The following is a 22767-nucleotide window of genomic DNA, read 5'->3' as shown; positions in this document are numbered from 1 at the left end:
TACAAGGAGTGCTGTTTTTTTTTGGTTTTAGGAGGCAATTTTCCTCGTTGAATTCAAAGTACTGTGTTTCCTGAGTGGCAGCTCCAGTCTCAGGTTAGTTGTTAAAATCTTTGATGGGCTGCTTTGTGTCTGCTCATGCATGCGAGATGCGGTGAGCCCTCAGAGATCTGGGCAGATTTTACACACAGAAGCTGGGCCTTTCCATCTCTATTTTTGGAGATTTCCACTGCATTGTCTAGTAGAAGTGATGGTCCTGATCTTTGTCCTCTGACTCTTAAGACCTTCAGAAAGGTTATGGGCTAAAGGCCATACAAACGAAGAAATTCATTCTGCACTATTCACCTTCTCCAGGTTTTGATTTCCTTCCATAAACTGTATTCTTTTGTTTACTCTCCAGTGCTTTAAGATTGTTTTTTGGTTTTGGTTTGTAAATTTTCCAGAAGTTATTGTTGTTCTCTGTGTGAGGGCCATCCTAGTATGAGTTTATTTGCCATGCTGGAGTCAGAAGTTTCATATCACTCTTGACTCAGAAATCACCAGCTGAACTCTGTTAACTCCAGAAGAAAAAGTCCTTCCTCCTAATCCTGGCATTGTTGGATTTTCTTAGTATAACTGTTTTTTCACCCACATAATTCTGCCTTCTCTCCCTAGTGTCACATCCATTTACCTATTCTATGAATTAGCTACAACAAAAAAATTTCTTATTGTCACCTCAACATGCTTTTTTTTTTTCCAGTTCCCTGTCTTTTTCTTACAGCTTCCAATGCTATAAGGATGTTAATATACCTTTCTATCTGGTCATCAAGTTCTTACTTAGTCTTCAAGGACCAGTTAACATATCATTTACTCTGTAGTAGAAGTATTTTTCTCTCTTCTGTGCTTCTATTATAATTTGTGCATTGTAATATTTATAGAGCCAGTTAATTGTATATATCCATCTGTCCAGCTTGATTTTGTGCTACTTTAACCAAGAATTGTCTAATTTGAAGTTTTAGCAGATATGGGATGTAGCATAATAAATAATTTTGAATTAAAAAAACTAGTGAAATTTCCTTGTATATATATTCTAATTATATTTTAATTAGTGTTCTGTGTGTTCTGACTTAGAGTTCTACTAATTGTACTATAGCAAAACAATACCTTGGTAAAAAACAAATATAAAAATGTTCATATATATTAATCTCTAAGTACATAGATAATATTCTTTTTAATATTTTCTATAACTTAATGACATTGAGTTTTTTCAGCTATTTATTTATGTTCTTTTTGAATTTTTTGTTGTGTTAAAATACACATGACATAAAATACACCATCTTAACCATTTTTTAGGTGTACCCTTCAGAGGTATTAAATATATTCACATTGCTGTGCAGTCATCACTAGCATCCATTCCCATAACTCTTTTCATCTTGTAAAACTGAAACTTTAACTATACTTATAATTTCCTCTTCACCCCTTTCCCCCCATCCTCTGGAGATCACCATTATGCTTTCTATTTTTATAGTTTTGACTAAGCACCTCTTATAAATGGAATCATACAGTATTTGTCTTTTTGTGATTAGCTTATTTCATTTAGTGTAATGTTGTCAAGGTTCATCCATGTTGCGGTATATTGCAGACTTTCCTTCCTTATTAAGGCTGAGTCATATTCCACTGTATGTGTGTACCATATTTTGCTTATCTATACATCCCTTGATGGACATTTGGATTGCTTCCACAGCTTAGCATTGTGAATAATGCTACCATGAACGTGGGCATACAAATATCTTTTTGAGTCTTTGCTTTCAAATCTTTTGAGCATATACCCAGCAGTGGAATTGCTGGTTCATATGGTAATTCTACTTTTAATTTTTTGAGAAACCTGCATCCTGTTTTCCACAGTGGTTGTACCATTTTATATTCCCACCAACTGTGTATGAGGGTTCCAATTTCTTCACATCTTTACCAACACTTGTTTTCTGTTTGTTTGTTTTTGTTTTTGTTTTGACAGGCCATCCCATTGGGTGTGAGGTGGTGTCTCATTGTAGTTTTGATTTGCTTTTCCTAAATGATTAGTGATGTTGAGCATCTTTCAAGTTTTTTTTCCCCATTTTTATTTAAATTCCAGGTAGTTAACATACAGTGTAATATTAGTTTCAGGTGTACAATATAGTGATTTAACACTTACATACAACACCTGATGCTCATCCCAGCAAGTGAACTCCTTAATCTCTATCACCAAGTTAACTCATCTGCCCACCCAACTCCCATCTGGTAACTATCAGATTGCTGTCTATAATCAAGTTTGTTTCTTGGTTTGCCTCTCTATTTCTTTCCTTATGCCCATTTGTTTTGTTTCTTAAGTTTCACATATGAGTGAAATATGGTATTTGTCTTTCTCTGACTGACTTATTTTGCTTAGCATAATACTGCTTAACACCATCCACTTTGTTGTAAGTGGCAAGATTTCATTATTTTTTATGGCTGAGTAATATTCTATTATATATATACACCATTTCTTCTTTATCCATTCATCAATCAGTGGACATTGGGCTGTTTCCATAATTTGGCTATGGTAGCTAATGCCGCTATAAGCATTGAGGTGAATGTATCCCTTTGAATTAGTGTTTTTGTATTCTTTGGGTAAATACCTAATAGTTAAATTGCTGGATTGTAGGCTAGTTCTATTTGTTTTTAAGTATTTTTTTTATTTTGAGAGACAGAGAGAGCATGAATGGAGAAGGTTGCAGAGAGAGAGGGAGAGAGAGAATCCCAAGCAGACTCCATGCTGTCAACACAAAGCCTTATACAGGGCGCAATCTCAGTTTCATAAACTAAAAGATCATGACCTGAGTCGAGACCAAGAGTTGGACACTTAACCAAATGAGCCACACAGGCACCCCAGAGTAGTTCTATTTTTAACTTTTTGAGGAACCTCTATATTGTTTGCAAAGTGCTTATTGGCTATTTGTAGATCTTCTTTGGAGAAATGCCTATTCAAGTCCTTCACCCACATTTATGTATGTATGTATGTATGTATGTATGTATGTATGTATGCATGTATTTACATCGAAGTTAGTTAGCATATAGCGCAGTAATGATTTAAGGGGTAGATTCCAGTGATTCATCCCCTATGAACACCCAGTGCTCATCCCAACAAGTGTCTTCCTTGATGTCCCTTACCCATTTAGCCCATCCCCTCACCCACAACCCCTCCAGCAACCCTCAATTTGTTCTCTGTATTTGAGTCTCTTATGTTTTGCCCCCCTCCTTGTTTTTATATTATTTTTGCTTCCCTTCCCTTATGTTTATCTATTTTGTATCTTAAATAAGTCCTTCACCCATTTTTGAATTGGGTTTTTGTTGCTGTTGTTGAATTTTAGGAGTTCTGTATATAATCTGAATGTTGATCTCTTATCAGATACATGATTTTCAAATATTTTCTCCCATTGTGTCAGCTACCTTTTTATTCTGTGAATAGTCTTTTGATATACAATTTTAAAAAATTTTTATGTAGTTCAATTTGTCCATTTTTTCTTTTGTTACCTGTGCCTTTAGTGCGCTATTCAGGAAATCACTGCTAAATCCAATGTAATGAAGCTTTTGCCCTGCATTTACTTCTAAAAGTTTTATTGCTGTAGATCTTAAATGTAGATCTTTGATTCATTTTGAGTTGAGTTTTGTGTATAGTATTAAGGTTAGTGTCCAACTCCATTCTTTTGTGCATGGATATCCAGTTTTCCCAGCACCATTTGTTGAAAAGACTGTTCTTTCCCCCATTGAACGTATCTTGGCACCAATGACAAAAATCATTTGACTTTACACATGAGGATTTATTTTGGGCTCTCTATTCCAGTGGTCTATATGTCTGTCTTTATGCTGATACCACACTGTTGTGATTACTACAGCTTTGTAGTAAGTTTTTTGAAATCAGGAAGTGTGAGACCTCTAGTTTTGTTCTTTTTCAGGATTGTTTTTGTTATTCAGGCTCCCTTGATACTCTATATACATTTTAGAATGGGTTTTTATATTTCTGCAAAAGAAATCATTGGTATTTTAATAGGGATTGCATTTAATCTTTAGATTGTTTTGGGTAATATTGACATTTTAACAATATTAAATCTTCTGATTAATAAACATGGGATGTGTTTCCAGTTATTTATGTCTTTAATAATTTCTTATAGCGATGTTTTGTAGTTTTATTGTACAAGTCTTTAATCTCTTTGGTTATTTCCTAAGTATTTTATTCTTTTTAATGTTATTGTAAATGGAATGGTTTTGTTTTTTTTCAATATATGAAATTTATTGTCAAATTGGTTTCCATACAACACCCAGTGCTCATCCCAAAAGGTGCCCTCCTCAATACCCATCACCCACCCTCCCCTCCCTCCCACCACCCCTCATCAACCCTCAGTTTGTTCTCAGTTTTTAAGAGTCTCTTATGCTTTGGCTCTCTCCCACTCTAACCTCTTTTTTTTTTCCCCCTTCCCCTCCCCCATGGGTTTCTGTTAAGTTTCTCAGGATCCACATAAGAGTGAAACCATATGGTATCTGTCTTTCTCTGTATGGCTTATTTCACTTAGCATCACACTCTCCAGTTCCATCCATGTTGCTACAAATGGCCATATTTCATTCTTTCTCATTGCCACGTAGTACTCTGTTGTGTATATAAACCACAATTTCTTTATCCATTCAGTTGATGGACATTTAGGCTCTTTCCATAATTTGGCTATTGTTAAGAGTGCTGCTATAAACATTGGGGTACAAGTGCCCCCATGCATCAGTACTGGAATTGATTTTATAATTTCGTTTTCAGATCATTCGCTGTATAGAAATGGAATTTTTTTTTGACACATTGACTTTGTAGCCTGCTACTTTGATGAATACATTTATTAAATCTAACATATTTTTTTTTGTGGACACTCTTGAGGGTTTTTTTGTTTTGTTTTGTTTTACCTATAAGATTATATTGTCTGCAAACAGATAATTTTATTTCTTCCTTTCCAATTTGGATGGCTTTTATTTCTTTTTCTTGCCTATTGCCCTGCTACTATTTCTTTTTCTTGCCTATTGCCCTTGCCTATTGCTAATTCTGTTTGCTAGTATTTTATTGGGGATTTTTCCATCTATATTCATAAGGAACATGGGGATTTTTGCTTCAATATTCATAAGGGACACTGGTCTGTAGTTTTCTTATAATGTCTTTGTCTGAGTTTGGTATCATAGTTATACCCTTATAACTATGGCCATAGTTATGGCCTTATGGAATGAGGTAGGAAATTTCCCCTCCTCTTTAATTTTTTGAAAAATTTGAGAAGGATTGCTATTTGTTCTTCTTTAAGTGTTTGGTAGAATTCACCAGTGAAGCTATCAGGTTTGCAAATTTTATGTTTTTAAAAAACCTGGTTGATTTTTTTCTATTGCTTTTCTGGTCTCTATTTCATTTATTTCTGCTCAGATCCTTGTTATCATCTTCCTCAGCTAACCTTGGACTTATTTTTTTTTTTCCTAGTTCCTTCAGGTATAAAATTAATTTATTTGAGATCTTCTTTTTTTTATGTTGGTATTTATCACTATAAACTTTCCTGTTAGAACTGCTTTTGCTACATCTCATTAATTTTTGGTAAGAAAAAAAAAGATCCATAACCTTGCTAGAAAACTGGAAAGGAGCCATGACTGGGTGAGAACATTTGAGGTTTGGAGGTTAAAAGCTAATGGGATCAGGAAAGGAGAAAATCAGAGCAGAGCAACCATAACCCCATGTAGGTGCAGCTGAGGGCTATTGCTGAGATAACACCCTTAAATAATTCTCACCTGAGACTTAACAATAGGAACAACTTGTGTCAGGTTCCTTAAGCCTTAATATACACTGAAGGATCTCACGTCTTATAATTTGCATTTTAAGAATTTGCATTTCAAGGGGCACTTTGGTGGTTCAGTTGGTTAAGACTCTTGATTTTAGCTCAGGTCATGATCTTGTGGTTGGTGAGTTTGAGCCCCACCTAGGGCTCTGCACGGACAGCGTGGACCTTGCTTGGGATTCTCTCTCTCTCTCTCTCTCTCTCTCTCTCTCTCTCTCTCTCTCCTCTCTCTCTCTCTTTCTCCGCCCCTCCCCTGCGCTCTCTCAAAATAAATAAATAAACTTAACAAGAAAAAGAATTTGTATTTCTAGTAAGCTCACAAGTGATAACAATAATAAATGGCTGTGAAACTAATTATTTTCCAAGCAATACTCTAAGAGCTTTATTATTTAATTCTCAACTGTTAAATGAGGTAGGTACAATTTGTATCCCCATTTTAAAGTGAAGAAACAGACGTTTAAAGAGAATTACAGATTTGCCTAAGGCAGTAACTGGTTGAAGTCAACATTGAAATCCAAGCCTGAGCTGTTTTAATCACCATGCTAACTATTCCATAATTAGAATAAGCAGCAGTTCTCATACTTTTGTTTGAAAATGTGCATCGGAATCACCTGGAAGTCTTATTGAGCTATAAATTGTAGGGCCCCACCTTTTCTAATGTGTTCCCAGGTGATAGTAATGATGTTGGTACAGGGATCACATTTCGAGAACGTGAATAATGAGAAGGGGCAAGCCATTCAAAGATCTGGGGGAAGAGAATTCTGGTCTAAGGTAAAAATCTGGCTAGTGAGACAACTGGCTAGACATTTTCTTTTTTGAAACTCCTTTAAAAATTTTTTTTAATGTTTATTTTTGAGAGAGAGAGGGAGGGGAGAGGCAGAGAGAGAGAGAGAGAGAGAGAAAGAGAGAGAAAGAGAGAATCTGAAATAGGCTCCAGACTCTGAGCTGTTAGAATAGAGCCTGACATGGGGCTCAAACTGACCGGCGCGATCATGACCTGAGCCGAAGTCTGACACCAAACGACCGAGCCACCCAGGTGCCATGAAACCTCATTATGTTTTAAACATTTTAATTTTTTCCAGCTTTACTGAGATATAATTGACATATAAGATTGTGTAAATTTAAATTTTATAATGTGATAATGTGATACATGTATGTATATATTGCAAAATGGTCACCACAGTAAGGTTAGTTAACACTTCCATCACCATCACCTGGCATAATTTCTTTTTTTTTTGTAGTAAAAACATTTAAGATTTATTCTCTTGAACGTATAGAATTGTTGAATCACTATGTTGTATACTTGAAACTAATATAACACTGTATGTTAACCATACGGGAATTAAAATTAAAAACAGATTTACTTTCGGGGCACCTGGGTGGCTCAGTCGGTTAAGCGTCCCACTTCGGCTCAGGTCATGATCTCACGGTTGGTGAGTTCAAGCCCGCGTCGGCTCTGTGCTGACAGCTCAGAGCCTGGAGCCTACTTCGGATTCTGTGTCTCCCCCTCTCTCTACCCCTCTCCTGCTCATGCTCTGTGTCTGTCTCTCAATAATAAATAAAAACGTTAAAAAAAATAAAAACAGATTTACTTTCTTGAAAGTTTACTAGCAACTTTCACGTATATAGTGCAGTATAGTTACCATGCTGTACATTACATCTTCAGAATTTATTAACCTTATAACTGGAAGTTTGTACCCTTTAATCAATATCACCCCATTATCCCCTTCCTGCAGTCCCTGGTAAATGCCATTCTACTCTCTTTCTGTAAGTTCGGCTTTTTTAGATTTCATTTGTAAGTGAGATCATATAGTATTTGTCTTTGTCTGACTTATTACTTAGCGTCATTCCCTTGAGCACCATCTGTGTTATTGCAAATAGCAGCATTTCCTTCTTCTTTTTTTAATAGCTGAATAATAGTCCGTTGTCTATATATCCCACATTTTCTTTATCCACTCATTCATTGATAATTAGGTTGTTTCTGTGTCTTGGTTATGGTGAATAATGCTGCAGTGAACGTGGGGGTGCAGGTATCTCTTTGAGTTCGTGATTTCACTAAGATAAGCTATATATCCAGAAGATGTATACCCAGGTTAAGATGTATACCTAGAAGTGGGACTGCTGGATCATCTGGTAATTCTTTTTTTTTTTTTTCTTTAATTTTTACAGCAAGCTGAGGAGAGCGGCAGAAGGAGAGAGAGAGAATCCTCTAAGCAGGGTCCACACCCACAACCCACTGAGGGGCTCTGTCCACGACCCTGGGTCATGACCTGACCACAAATCAAGAGTCGATGCTCAACTGACTAAGCCATCCAGGTACCCCTGGTAATTCTATTTATAATTTTTGGGGGAACTCCATAGGGTTTTTGTTTGTTTATTTTACCCATAATGGCAGCAAAGAGTTCTCTTCTGTTTTCTGGAAGAGCTTGTGATGTTATCATATTAATTCTTTTAAATGCCTTTTTATTTAAAAAAATTTTTTTTACATTTATTTATTTTTGAGAGACAGAGCAAGTGGGGGAGGGGCAGAGAGAGAAGGAGACAGAATCTGAAGCAGGCTCCAGGCCCTGAGCTGTCAGCGCAGAGCCTGACACTGGGCTCGAGCCCACAAACTGTAAAATCGTGACCTCAGCCGAAGTCGGACGCTCAACCCACTGAGCCACCCAGGTGCGCTTTAAATGCCTTTGTAAATGTTTGGTAGAATTCACCAGTGAAGCTTTCTGGGTCTGGGTTTTTCTTTGTGGAAAAGTTTTAAATTACTAATTTCATATTTTATTTGTTTTAGATCTGTTCAGATTTTCTATTTCTTCTCATTTCAGTTTTAGTAGTTTATGTCTTTCTTGAAATATATCCATTTAATGTAAAGTATCTAATGTGTTGGCATATTATTCTGACATAATATTCATAATAACCCCTTATAATTCTTTAAATTTTTGTGAAGTCAGTCATGAGGTCCATATCTCTAACTAAAATGATTACTTGTTTCTCTATCCTTTTGAATAATGGAATATAATTATAGTAATTGTTTTGCTTTGTCTACTAGTTCTATTTATCTGCCTATTTCTAGGTCTGTTTTTTCTTGGTTGACTTTTTAATCCTTTTTAGGGGCTGTGTTTTCCTTCTTTATGCATGCCTGACAATTTTTTATTAGTTGCTAAATATTGTGCATTTTACCTTGTTGACTGCTGGATATGCTTTTATTCCTGTAAATGTTCTAGAGCTTTTCTTTTCCAGGACACAATTAAGTTATTTGGAAACACTTTGATCCTTCCAAGCTTTGCTGTTAAGGAACAGACCAGCCTTTTAACTAGGGCTAATTTTGCCTCACACCTGAGGCAATACATTTCTGAATACTCTACCCAATGCCCTGTGAGTTTTGATGTTTCCCACTCTGATGGGAAAATGTAATATCCCTGGCTCTGTTTGACTTTGGAGGATTATCCCTCTACTCCTTTCAGGTGTTGTTGTTGGTTCCCTTTCCCACGTGCCTCAGGTAGTTTCTTCACACACGTGCTAAATCATTATCCAGCTGAAAACTTGAGGAGGCCTTCTACGGGTCTCCCTCTCTATGTATCTCTTTCCTCTGAGGTATCTGCCTTGCCCACTCTGACCACCTTGACCTGTCTTGACTTCCAGCTTCATCTCTTCAACGTAAGGAGACCATCAAGCTCTGCCTGGATCATCCCCTTCCTGTGCTACAGCCGTTCTCGAAACGGTAAGCTGGGGTATTCAGGGGGCTCATTTTGTTTCTATCTCTCTGGGATCCCTGTCCTGCATTGCCTGATGTCAAGTGTCTGAGAACTATGGTTTCACATATTTTGTCCAGGTTTTATGTATTTCCATGCAGAAGAGTAAATCTGATCACTCGTATTCTATAAAGGTTAGAAGGGAAAGTAGAGCTTCTATTTCAGTAGGGAAAACAGCTAATAAGTTAACAAGAAGACGATTATGGGAAATTCAGATTTAAGCTCTTTAGAAGGACTGTTCAGGGAAAACACCTCTGAGGGTGGATTTTAGCTTGCGACCTGAGTTTTGAGAAGGAGCAAGCCACTCAAAGACCTGGGGGAATGGGAGCCAGGGTGGCTCAGTCAGTTAAGTGTCCGACTTTGCCTCAGGTCATGATCTCACGGTTCACGGGTACCAGTCCCCCCACCTCGGGCTCTGTGCTAACAGCTCAGAGCCTAGAGCCTACTTCAGATTCTATCTCCCTCTCTCTGCCCCTCCCTCCCTCCCTCTCTCTCTCTCTCAAAAATAAATAAACATTAAAAAAAACCCACAAAGATCTGGGGGAAAAGAATTCTGGCTTAGGGTAAATATCTGGCTAGTGAAAATGCTCTGAAACTGGAACAAATGATTTTACTTAACCCTGCCTTTTAAGGGACGCCTGAGGGGCTCAGTTGGTTACGTGTCCCACTTTGGCTTAGGTCATGATCTCCTGGTTCTTGAGTTCAAGCCCTACTTCAGGGTCTGTGCTGACAGTTCAGAGCCTGGAGCCTGCTTCAGATATTCTGTCTGCCTCTCTCACTGACCCTCCCCGTTCATTCTCTGTTTCTCTCAAAAATAAATAAACGTAAAAAAGACAAACAAACAACCTACCTTTTTAAACCTTATCACTTGCAATTGCCCAGTTACTCTCTTATTCAGCCAGTCTGAGCTCTTTTCAATCCCCTATCACACGGATGATTTTCCTTCTCATGCCATCTCTTCAGCTTAAAATTCTGTGTTCTTCTATTTCTACCTCTGGAAATCTTATTCTCTTGCTAGTTGAGGCCAATTCAACCTTTTTTTTTTTTTTTAAGTTTATGTATTTATTTTGAGAGAGACAGGGTGGAGGGGAACGGGGAGAATCCAAAGCAGATCTGTGTTGCCAGTGCAGAGTCCGACGTGGGGCTTGGTTTCACAAACCAAGAGATCATGACCTGAGCTGAAACCAAGAGTCAGACGCTTAACTGACTGAGCCACCCAGGTGCCCCCAATTGCAATCTTCTTTACTGAATCTTCTCTGATAATCTTAGAAATGATATTTTTTTCCTCTGAATTTCTATACCACATTTTTTGGGGTGCCCAGGGTCCTAAATCTTAAATAAGTATGAAAATTGGTATTTATTATAGTCTTTTTTTTTTTTTTTTTTTGTATTTAGTTTTCTCCTGTATTGTCAGTGCCTAGAAAAGCTACTGGTATAGAGTAAAAAATTAATAAATGTTTGTTGGGTGAATGGTATGTTATACTTGTGTGTATGTTTTTCTCTGAATCAGCACATTTGGATATAGTCAATCTAAGGTAACTACTTTGGTATATGTATATTGTAAAAATACTTTTTAGAATTAATTATGCAATGAGACTGACTTTTATCCATCCCTGAATCTTACCTGTGGTTTTCTTCCATCCAATTCCTGACCCCTAACCAATCCTACACCTTGCTACTAGACATTATTTCAAAATTATGCTTTGCTAGGCTTAGCAATGGGGTAAAAAAATATCTTTTGCACACATTCCTTGGCTGTTATAAAATCTTGTTTTAAACTAAAATTTCGTTTAACAACATTTATTTCATTTTACTTTAAAAGCTTCTCAAGCATGGTTAATATGCATTAATTGTTTCATCTCCCAGAGAATTTAGCACTTTGGTACTCAAAATATGGTTTGTAGATCAGCAACATTGATATCACCTGGGAGCTTGGAGAAGTGCAGAATCTCGGATGGCACTTCAGACCTACTGAACCCGAATTTGTATTTTAACAAGATTCCCAAGTGATTCATTGGCACAGAGCACTGGCTTAGTGTTTTTTTGTCCCCCCCCCCCCCAAACCCCCAACAGTTGTCACACTTAAGTATTTCTTGAGTGAATAAAAAGCTTCCAGGTCAAGTATGAAGTGTGCTACCAGTCCATTATTAACAAATTATGTTAAATAGACACTGAATGTTATGTAAGATTAGTCCATTTGCTAAGTAAAGTAGTTCTGCAAACTCTTAACCCATCAGTTATCAAGTGTTTTGAGTATATTTCATAAATATTACAGTAAATGTCAAGATGTCCATGATATAGTGATTTCAGCATAGTGTTTAGTGAAGGGACACTGGTTTTAGAATTGTAAGAGACAGAAACCTAGTTTAAATTAGCTTTGGAAAAAAAGGGTTATTTGCTTTAGTAATCAAACCACAGGAAGGGTTGGACTACATCTAGGGTAAAGGATAATTATTATTTGTCACTCATTACATATCTCCTTGATAAATTTTTATGATTTAGAGTCATTCTCCCCCAGGTTTTTTCTTATGGTGAGAAGCATGGTCTCTGTCAGCCCTATAGCCTCACATTTCCTCCATCAGACATGCATGCAGGCCAGGTCTGTCTCATATTAAGAATCCAGGGGAAGCGGGGCGCCTGGGTGGCGCAGTCGGTTAAGCGTCCGACTTCAGCCAGGTCACGATCTCGCGGTCCGTGAGTTCGAGCCCCGCGTCAGGCTCTGGGCTGATGGCTCGGAGCCTGGAGCCTGTTTCCGATTCTGTGTCTCCCTCTCTCTCTGCCCCTCCCCCGTTCATGCTCTGTCTCTCTCTGTCCCAAAAATAAATAAAAAACGTTGAAAAAAAAAAAATTAAAAAAAAAAAAAAAAAAAAAAAAAGAATCCAGGGGAAGCATACTGATACTGATTGGCTCCTATTGGACCAATATCAATAGGACCAATCAATTCTAGCCAAAAGCTTAAATAGGACATTTTCCAGATGAAGGGGAAGGGTACTTTTCATGATAAGCAAAACAAAAAATTCCCAACACAATATTGAAAAACATGACTATAAACGTCCATTGCATACATAGGGTAGTTAAAATTTTTTCCTTACTAGTTTCTTTTACGCAATTAATGTCTGGGACTACCAAAGGAATTTTTCTGTTTTGCTAATCTGTCTTGGTGGCACTTTATGCCCTCCACCAGTTGTTCATACTCTGAATGATTTTATTCTAGGGATGTACTGATGAATAAAGACAGTATTGTAGTTCTCTAAGCTATTTTTCCCCATATCAATTTGCTCCCAAATGGCATCATGTTGTGCAGCAGGCTTGATCCCCACCAAAGAGAAGTCTGTAGGAATCCCGGACTCAGAGCCTTTTTCATGCCCTGTCTAAGATATGCCTCAGGGTGACTGACAGAAAGAATCATCTGTTTCTTTTAGGCGAATGCTTACCCCCACCCACAGGTATGGTCTAGTCTCTATTACTCAGACAAGAAAATAAAAATATTGAGCAGTATATTTCTAAAAGTGTGTGTAATTTAGTCATAAATGATATCAATATACTATGTGGGAGACATTAATATATAGGAAATCTTAAGATACAGGAAATCTTTCTTTTGTTCTAGAAGGCCACAGTCAGGCTAAGGATTAATCCAACTCCTATTGTTTAAACAGCATGCTTCTGAATTCTCCACACCAGCATTCATATTTATGGTGACTTCACAGATTTTTTTTTTTTTTGGCATTTCTCTCAAAATAAAGGTAGTCTTCCTTTTAGGAATATTACCTGTTAGAAACTTCTAGTGCTTCTAAAACAAACAAAGCCAAATTAAGTTTTTTTAACTGATACCCCTGTGAAGTTAGGAATAGTATTTTGTTTGGTTAATCAATAAAGATAACATGTGTAGTCTTTAAAATGTTCTATATGTGTGGTTAGAGTTAGGTGTGGTGGGTTTTATTAGATAAGACCCTAATTGTAATACATTGTCTAACATATGGTTTGGGTGCTGTTCATTCATTTATTCATTTAATTAATTCTTTCATGATTTCATTCATTCACTTGTTCACTCAGAAATATTTACTGAATTCTTATTATGCATCCAGCACCAAAACAGACCTCGAGAAAACAACAGGGAACAAGACAGACTTAGTCCATACTGTTATGAAGCGTAGACTCTGGTGGAATCTTTTGAATGAAGCCCTAAATCAGTATCTTTTTTCACTCATTTCAAAAAAACAAAAACCAAAAACGTCCATGCCCTTATGAAGAGAGCCGCATTGTTGTTATCCCTGATGTCCTGACCTGACTCTGGAAATTATAGTTTACCTCAATGATTCATTCATTCATTCAGCTGAATGGCATTCTTTGCTTCCTGTCTCCAGCAGATCTATGTCTACCAGACAACAGGAATTAAAATTTCATGGTGAGAGAACTGATACTATGATACACTTTAAAAATATTTGTGCTCTTCTTATGTAATCAGGGATTTTAAGAAAGGAAATAGCCCTTATTTATTGCTGATCAAACTGCCAAGCTCTCTTCCCACTGAATGTTCCACCTCCCTTTCTGATAAAAAAGATTTGTTGCCTATTTTATATGTGTTTTTGCAGTCAACTTGTTTCAGACATTGTTATACTGTTGTAATTTGACTAGAATAAGTCCAATTACTTCACTGTTTTACTAACTTGCTGCTCACAAGGAAGGAGGCAAAACAAAAACCAAAAAACAAAAAAGCCACGAATGGGATATGGTGAAATGCTTTGAAAAGACGTGGTGTTTACTTTCACTTTGCTGGTCTAGTTTGCAAGGTAAATAATAACTGATTTCCTCTGTTGAGCTTACTTCTCCCTCCAGCTCTTGCCTTTGTCCTTTGCCTTTCTTTTCGAATCTTCTGGAGTTATTGTTTATTGTCTCTACTCCAATTTTTCTCCCCCTTTTGTTTATTAAGTTGCCTCCTACCACTTCATGAATGGCTCTTGTGAAAGTCTCCAATAACTTCCTCGTTACTAAATACAAGTGAAATTCTCAGTCCTCATCTGTCATAGGTAAAGAAAATGCTGGTCCTACTTGTTCAGGCTGAAAACCTTGGTGGCATCCTCGACTTCTCTTTTTCTCTTTCATCCACATTTCATTCTTCAGCAAATACTGTTGGCTCTGCTTTCAGAAATCCACCATGTTTTATCTGGTTCAAGCTATTATCCTCTTTCGCTTGACTCACTGCAAAAACTTCTTATCTGGTTTCTCTGCTTCCTTCCCTGCTCATTTCCTATCTATTCTTTGCACTTGTTCTCTTTCTCTAGAAAACGGATTCACCCAAACAGCTTCATGGTCCAGTACCTCACTTCATTCAGGTCTCTATTCAAATGTCACATTCTCAGTCAGGTCTTCTGTGGTTACCATTAATTAACATTGGAGATCCAGACACTCATTCTCCTTACTTTCTTTCCATTTCTGCATTGTACTCATCATCATCTCGCAAATTATAGGTTTTCCTTGTATATCTAGTTATTCTTTGCCTTATTCTTTCCCTTTCCATCAACCCGTAGTTTTGAATGTTTTATTTCCCTGCCATATCCCCAGTTCTTAGGACAGTGACTATTAAGAATCTGCACATAAAAGTACTCAATTATTTGTTGAATAGGGATAAATTTCGTTATAACTAGGATAACTTTCCACTGGGTCAGTGATAGTCTGAAAAGGCTTGTTTTCTATAGACATAGTTTACTGAAAGGGAGAATATTAAGCTTTTATATTAAATCTAATTTTTAAAATAAAAAATATTCATTAAAACAGTGAAGTATTGTATAAGCACTCTTCATTGGTTTGTGTGATTTTTAACTTGGCTTTGCAAAGTTCAAGGTTCATTTTTATTTTTATACTTTTTTTAAAAGTATATTTGTTTATTTTGAGAGCAAGAGAGAGCAAGAGAGTGGGTGCGTGTGAATGGGGAAGGGGCAGAGAGAGAAGGAGAGAGTGAGAATCCCAAGCAGGTTCTTCACTGTCAGCACAGAGCCTGATGAGGGGTATGAACCCACAAATCATGAGATCATGACCTGAGCCAAAATCAAGAGTGAGCTGCTTAATTGACTGAGTCACCCAGGAGCCCCTCCAGGTTGGTTTTTAGATCACTTTTTTTATTCGAGCATAGTTGGCATACAATGTGAGATTAGTTTCAGCTGTACACCTTAGGGATTTGACAAATGTACCTCCACCACAAGTGCAGCTACCGTGTGTCACCTTACAGATCTTTCTTTTTACTAATGTGAGAATTGTTCTAGAATGGCACAGTGCAAATAAGCTCCTGATCTCATAAACATTTTGGCAGGCATCTAAGTAAGTAGAACATTGACCTCTTGGGGTATGATAACTAATCACTTTTTAACCCAGTGGTTCCCTGGCCTTTTCTCATTATTTTCATTGTCTCATTTGTTGAATATTACAGCATCATCATTATTATTATTGTTATTATTACTATTATTATTATTATTATTATTATTATTATTTTGAGAGTAAGCATCCCCGTCTTTGTGATTGCCGTTTCCTCAGGTCTAGAAAACATCATTATATTTCCTCAGGAAGCTCTGGAATCTTCTCTTATTCTGTATAAAGAAGAAAGGAAATATTAATAAAATAAAGACTTCTTGAGAATTTAAGTAATTGAAGACATTAAAATTGAAACGCAGGCTACTAGATTACCATGTAGAACTCTTGAGATTGTGGCAGTGCCACCAGACTGACGCTAATGGACAAGGACCTTTAAAACCCACTTTTGGTCACTTTTTTTTTTTTTCCTGAGACTAACACTGCTCATGGGTCCCACTAGCTCTTAAACAGGAGTCAAAATTGTACATGAACATACAAATCATTAATATGACTTTTTCCATCATATGTGGGTGCTATTTGTGTGTCAGTGAAGAAATGCTTTAGTATAGATATAGCTCCAGAGGGTCTTCTAGGATATTACAGTTTTCTAGGGGAACTGAAATGGGCAAATAGAACATCAACACAGATTTATACAAATAAAAACAATAATTTGAAGAATAGATTGAGTATAAAAATACTTCTGAAGGGTCGGGAAATGGTATGATTTACTGGAAAAGTTTCTAGAGTTATACACTGGGACTCAGTAGTAGTTTTGAAACAAATATTTAGGATAATGAATGGATCAGTGAAACATCTGGAAGACTTTTAAATATTGGTGTTTACTCAGCCATCCATTCACTGAGTTTTCCTAAGTCCACATAACCTTTTAAAGAAACCTAATCCGGTTAGGGGAGGGGGAAATGGGTGATGGGCATTGAGGAGGGCACTTGTTGGGATGAGCACTGGGTGTTGTATGTAAGCGATGAACCATGGGAATCTACCCCAAAAACCAAGAGCATGCTTTACACATTGTATGTTAGCCAACTTGACAATAAGTTGTATTAAAAAAAATAAACATAATCCATACTCAGACTTTTTCATGGTCCCAAACCCATATTTCCAACTCTTTTCTTATCATTTGCCTTTACACAATGTCTACCTCAAAGTCAATGGAATAATGATTAATAGCCACTATTTGTTTGAGAAACGACCATTTGCTTGCTAATATTCTAAGTGCTTCATATGTGTTAGCTGATTTAATCTTCAGAACAATTCTGGGCTCGTTCTTTTATTACCTTAATTTTATATATGAGGAAACTGAGACTTTAGGAGTCTAAGAAACTTGCCCAAGGTCACACAGATATTAAATGACACTCCTGAGTAGAAAGCCTATGTTCTTTTTTTTTTTTTTAATTTTTTTTTAATGTTTATTTATTTTGGATACAGCAAGAGATAGACAGAGCCCAAGCTGGGGAGGGGCAGAGACACAGAATCCAAAGCAGACTCCAGGCTCTGAGCAGTCAGCACAGAGCGACACGGGGCTCGAACCCACAGATGGTGAGATCATGACCTGAGCCGAAATTGGACGCTTAACCCACTGAGCCACCCAGGCGCCCCAGAAAGCCTATATTCTTAACCACTGTTATTACTTACAAACTTAAAAAAAAATTTTTTTTAATGTTTATTTAGTTTTGAGAGAAAGAGCGAGTGCAGAGTGCTTGAGAGAACATGGGGGAGGGGGCAGAGAGAGGGAGACAGAATCTGAAGTAGGTTCTGCACTGTCAGTGCAGAGCCCAACACAGGGCTCGAATTCACAAGATCATGACCTAAGCCGAAGTCAGATGCTTAATTGACTGAGCCACCCCAGGCACCCCATTACTTTCCAAATAGAATTCTTTAGTCATTCCCGCAAACTACATCTTTTACTGTTTTCTATATATTGTTGAATATTATCACTATCCAGCCAGCCAGAATGCTAGGCATGTTTGTATTCTTCATTTCCTGCATCTGAATATGTTGTCAGTAAGTCATATCTATTTTTCCTTTTGCACATCTCTTGGAACTCTTTCCTTTTATTCATCGTTACTGGAGCTATCATAGTTTGGGTTCTTATCCTCTCTTATCAGCTTACTAACTGGTCTCTTTGCCACTAGTCTTGCCCCGACATCTTCCATGTTATAGCTTAAGTGATTTTTTTTTAATGTTTATTTATTTTGAGAGAGAGAGAGAGAGAGAGAGAGAGAGCACATGTGTGTGTGAGTGGGGGAGGTGCAGAGAGAGAGGGAGTGAGAGAATCCCAAGCAGACTCTGTGCTATCAGCACAGACCCTGACCCAGGGCCTGACACAACGAACCAGGAGATCATGACCTGAGCCGAGATCAAGAGTTCGAGGTCCAACCAGCTGAACCACCCAGGTGCCCCTTAAGTGATTTTTCTAACTGGTTGTATTATCATATCACTCTTCTGCTCAGGATCCTTAGATATCTTTCTATCACATGTGATATAAAGTCCAATCTCTTGTGTATGACAAATAAGACCTTTCATAATTTGGTCTTTGTCTTCACTTATGTCCTTTTTTCCTGCCTGCCCCTTCCTTTTATACATTCCATGTTTCAGCCATATAGGACTTGTTAGAGTCTTGAACACATACTATTCCTCCTATGTGGAATACTTTTACTCTCCTCTCCCCTAGAGCCCATTTCATACCTTTATTGTAGTGGTTATCATATGGGATGCTAAACAAATGTTTATCTTTCCCCATTTCCAAGTACACCGTAAGCTTTCTGAGAGTTTGATTTATGTTTCAGTTATCTTTATATAGTCTTATTTACTTAGCACATAATGTATTTTATAATTTATGGTACATAATGTACTTATTGATTTTAAGCCCTGAATCATACAACAAATGGATGGATGGTTGGATACACAAATAAACACCATTTATGTTTTGTTTCTCAAGTGAGGGAACACTCTTTAAAGACTGAGTAGTTGAGGAATGTAGGAGAGATGGCTGTCTGATTGGATTGGTTAACATAGCAGCATGGAGTTGGAAGAGCTTCCTTTTTTTGTATTAAAATTTTTTTTAATGTTTATTTTTGAGAGGGAGAGAGACAGAGTGCAAGCAGGAGAGGGGCAGAGAGAGAGGGAGACACAGAATCTGAAGCAGGATCCAAGCTCTGAGCTGTCAGCACAGATTCCGAGGTAAGCCTTGAGCTCACGAACTGTGAGATTATGACCTGAGCCAAAGTGGGACACTTAACCAACTGAGACACCCAGGCACCCCATAAGTTTCCTTTTTGATGTTTGAAGATTTATGAGTGTATGGCATATTTAGAAACCCTAGAAATTATTTTTAGTAATAACATGCTAAATGGTTTGGATCCTGAGGCTTGGAGTGTTGATTGATTTGCTTAAGGTTTTTCAACCAGCTAGTTGCCAGGCTTGCATTTGAGTCAGAGTCTTCAATTTTACCTATTTTAGTATCTGTAGGTGCAGAATATATACTACATTTAGTCCAACCCTCTTATTTAACCAGTAAGGAGAGTACTAGGGCAGTAATCTGTCCATGGTTGCAGAGCTACTTAGGGACAGAGATTTCTAATCCTGTGCTTTCCCCACTGTAAGAAGCAGTGTGGTGTGGTGGTCAAGAAGCTCAGTAAAACCAGCCTGCCTGGACTTAAATCTCAGTCCTGCCATTTACCAGCTCGGTTTGGGAAAATTCAGTTATCTTATCTGTAATATGGGGGAAAGTATCCACATCATGGAGTTAGTGTGAAGGTTAAATAATATAGTAAAGCCCTTAGATAGTAGCTGCCACATAAGTCTTCTGTAGAGAGACTCATCATTTTTTGATAAAAAGGGCAACAATAATGCTTTCCCCTCCCCTGTGTTCCCGCTGAGTTTACATAGTAGGATCTATCATGCTGTATTGTCTCATGTTTACATCTCCCTCTAAACTGGAATTCATTGAAAAATTTTGAATTGTCATGTCTATAGAAAAGATAGTGGAAAACATGGAGAAAGTATATGTTCTTTGGCCAAAGAAATACTTAAACTACCTGGTTAGGGGAATCCCCACTGTAGGTCTTCTCATCCTGATGCAATAGTTACCACCTCAGTTATTTTTTGTCAAGACCTTAGATCACATGCTTTCCCGAATAACCATGGTGAAGCCAACTATAAAGCATCACTTGTATGCGAAGTATGCATAGAAATATTTCATTTTTGGCTTGACCAGGTTCATTCTTTTAAAATTTGCTGACTATAGTACCAACTTTGAGTTTGGAACTGGTGGTCTTCTTCTTTTTGTTTGGGAGCAAATATTTTATCTGGCCAAGTGGACAAATTAGAGATCAGTTATAGCATGATACCAAAAGTAAGTGCTCTGGGGACAAATAGCCTGGGTTGCATTTCTAATACTGATGCTTAATCACTGTGTGAATTTCAGCAAGTTATTTAACTTCACTCAGCTTCAGTCTTCCCATATGTAAAGAGTTTAACGCATGCATCTTGGTGTTAATATGAGGAGTAAATTAAATAATTGTACAAAATACTTGGCATAGTACCCGACATGCAGTAAACATTAATGAATGGTAGGTATTTTTTTTTAAGTTTTTATTTTAATTCCTGTTAGTTAAAATACAGTGTAATATTAGATTCAGATGTACAATGTAGTGATTCAACACTTCCATACAACACTAGGTGTTCATCACAAGTGCACTCCTTAATCCAAGTCACTTATTTTACTCATTACCCCCACCTCCCCCCGCCATGTCCCCATCAGTTTGTTCTCTGTAGTTAAGAGTCTGTGTCTTGGTCTGCCTCTCTTTTTTTTCCTTTGCTCATTTGTTTCTTAAATGCTACATATGAATGAAATCATATAGTATTTGTCTTTCTCTGACTTATTTTGCTTAGTGTTATACTCTCTAGCTCCATCCATGTTGTTGCAAATGGCAAGATTGCATTCCTCTTTATGGCTGAATAATATTCCATTGTGTGTGTGTGTGTATGTTCCATGTTATAGCTTAAGTGATTTTTTTTTTTTTTTTTTTTTTTTGACGGACGAGCCGTTTTTATTCTATTGGGTCAAGCGGGGGAACGTCTCTCTCGGAAACATAACAAACCAAGCTGCGTGGGGGGGGGGGACAGAAAGGGAGTGATGGATAAACGAACGACCACAGATAAAGCTTAAGCAAAGTCCTTTGCCGCACGGGGCCACGACGAAGTCCAAAGACCACAAACAGGTACAGGGAACATATATGCCACATCTTATTTATCCATTCATCTATCGATGGACACGTGGGCTGCTGAAAGAATTTGGTGTTCTTTCTATTTCTTTCATGTATCTGATTTGGAATGTCTGATTATTTGTCTGTCTTCCAAACTTTGAGCTCCTTGGGGTAGAGACTTTGGATTTCCAGTGTCTAGCACAATATTGGGCCCATAGGAGGTATTTAGTAAGTGTCTATTAAATGAATGAATTTTATGTATCTCTCTTGATTTATGAGATAATTCTGTTCTTGAGAGGAGGCATTGAATTCCAACACTTAAATAAAAATTAATTTTCATACCAGAAATAGAAGAACAATTTTCAGTTTTTCAGTTTTGCTCTATTTTATTAATGTTGAAGTAAGATAATTTTTTTTTTATCTTAATCAAGTTTTCCCCCCTACATTTACTTAACTGCCGTATATTTCTTAATGTAGTCATTGGGATTTAATGTCTCAGGAATGGATGATGCAATAGAAAAGCCAGTTTTAAGTTTCAGAAGTCTAACCCCACGGTGTATACAGTATCTAAATAATAGCATTGTAAGGAAAGATGAAAAACTAGTCTGTCCATAGCAAAAGATTCTCTGGAATGGAGGAGGGGAAGAATGGGGGAAGGAACAAGGCTTTAGTTGCCAGTGTGCACCCTTGAGAAAGGGCTGTGTGTTCTTTTTCCACTAATTGTGGTCCAGTTTGAGGTTGAGGGAGAGAGAAAAAATGATAAATAATTCAGATAATTATATTTAATGTTATATGTCAATTATACCTTAATAAAAATTAATTAACTAAACATATAAAGAATTGACCATGTACTAGAAGTTATACAGGAACAAATAAGACATGAACCCTACACTTAAAGAGACCATAGTTTAGAAGAGAAGAAATATAGTAATCGTATGATAAGTGCTTAAGTAAAAATATGTCCAAAAAACAGAGGTAGACCAGAAGACAAAATGATTAATTTCTTTTAATGTGTATTTATTTTTGACAGAGACAGAATGCAAGCGGGGAGGGGCAAAGAGAGAAGGAGACACAGAATCTGAAGCAGGCTCAGGCTCTGAGCTGTTAGAACAGAGCCCGATGAGGGGCTTGAACTCGTGAACCAGGAGATCATGTCCTGAGCCGAAGTTGGCCACTCAACCAAATGAGCCAACTAGGTACCCCTCAAAATGATTAATTTCTTTTTCATTTTTTTAAACATTTTTCTTTTTTAACATTTATTCATTTTTGAGAGTGAGAGAGACAGAGCATGAGCAGGGGAGGGGCAGAGAGAGGAAGACACAGAATCTGAAGCAGGCTCCAGGCTCCGAGCTGCCAGCACATGGCCCAACATGGGACTCAAACTCATGGACTATGAGGTCATGACCTGAGCTGAAGTCAGAAGCTTAACTGACTGAGCCACCCAGGCACCCCAAAATGATTAATTTCTAATAGCACTTCTCTCCCCCTTACGATAGAGATCTAGAGATCTAGAATCTTTAGGTTATTTATTTTTGTGGAAGAAAAGCAAAATTTCCTTTACTTGTTATGTAAGCTGGAAGTATATGCATGCTTCAACTTACTACGTCT

General features: G+C 37.3%; 1 protein-coding gene across 1 annotated transcript in view; it reads left to right on the top strand.

The window, feature by feature from the left end:
* The first annotated feature begins 9534 nt into the window (after nt 1-9534).
* The window catches only part of SLC4A10 (solute carrier family 4 member 10), a 317997-nt gene continuing 304764 nt past the window's right edge, over nt 9535-22767 (top strand). The window contains exon 1 of the mRNA XM_060621101.1: nt 9535-9555. The gene's annotated coding sequence lies outside the window, so the exon portion shown is untranslated. The remainder of the gene's footprint in view (nt 9556-22767) is intronic.

The sequence above is a fragment of the Panthera onca genome, chromosome C1 (assembly GCF_046562875.1).
Source record: "Panthera onca isolate mPanOnc1 chromosome C1, mPanOnc1 haplotype 2, whole genome shotgun sequence".
Lineage (NCBI taxonomy): Eukaryota > Metazoa > Chordata > Mammalia > Carnivora > Felidae > Panthera > Panthera onca.
The sequence above is the reverse complement of the archived record's forward strand: the minus strand, read 5'-3'. Positions and strand labels throughout refer to the sequence as shown.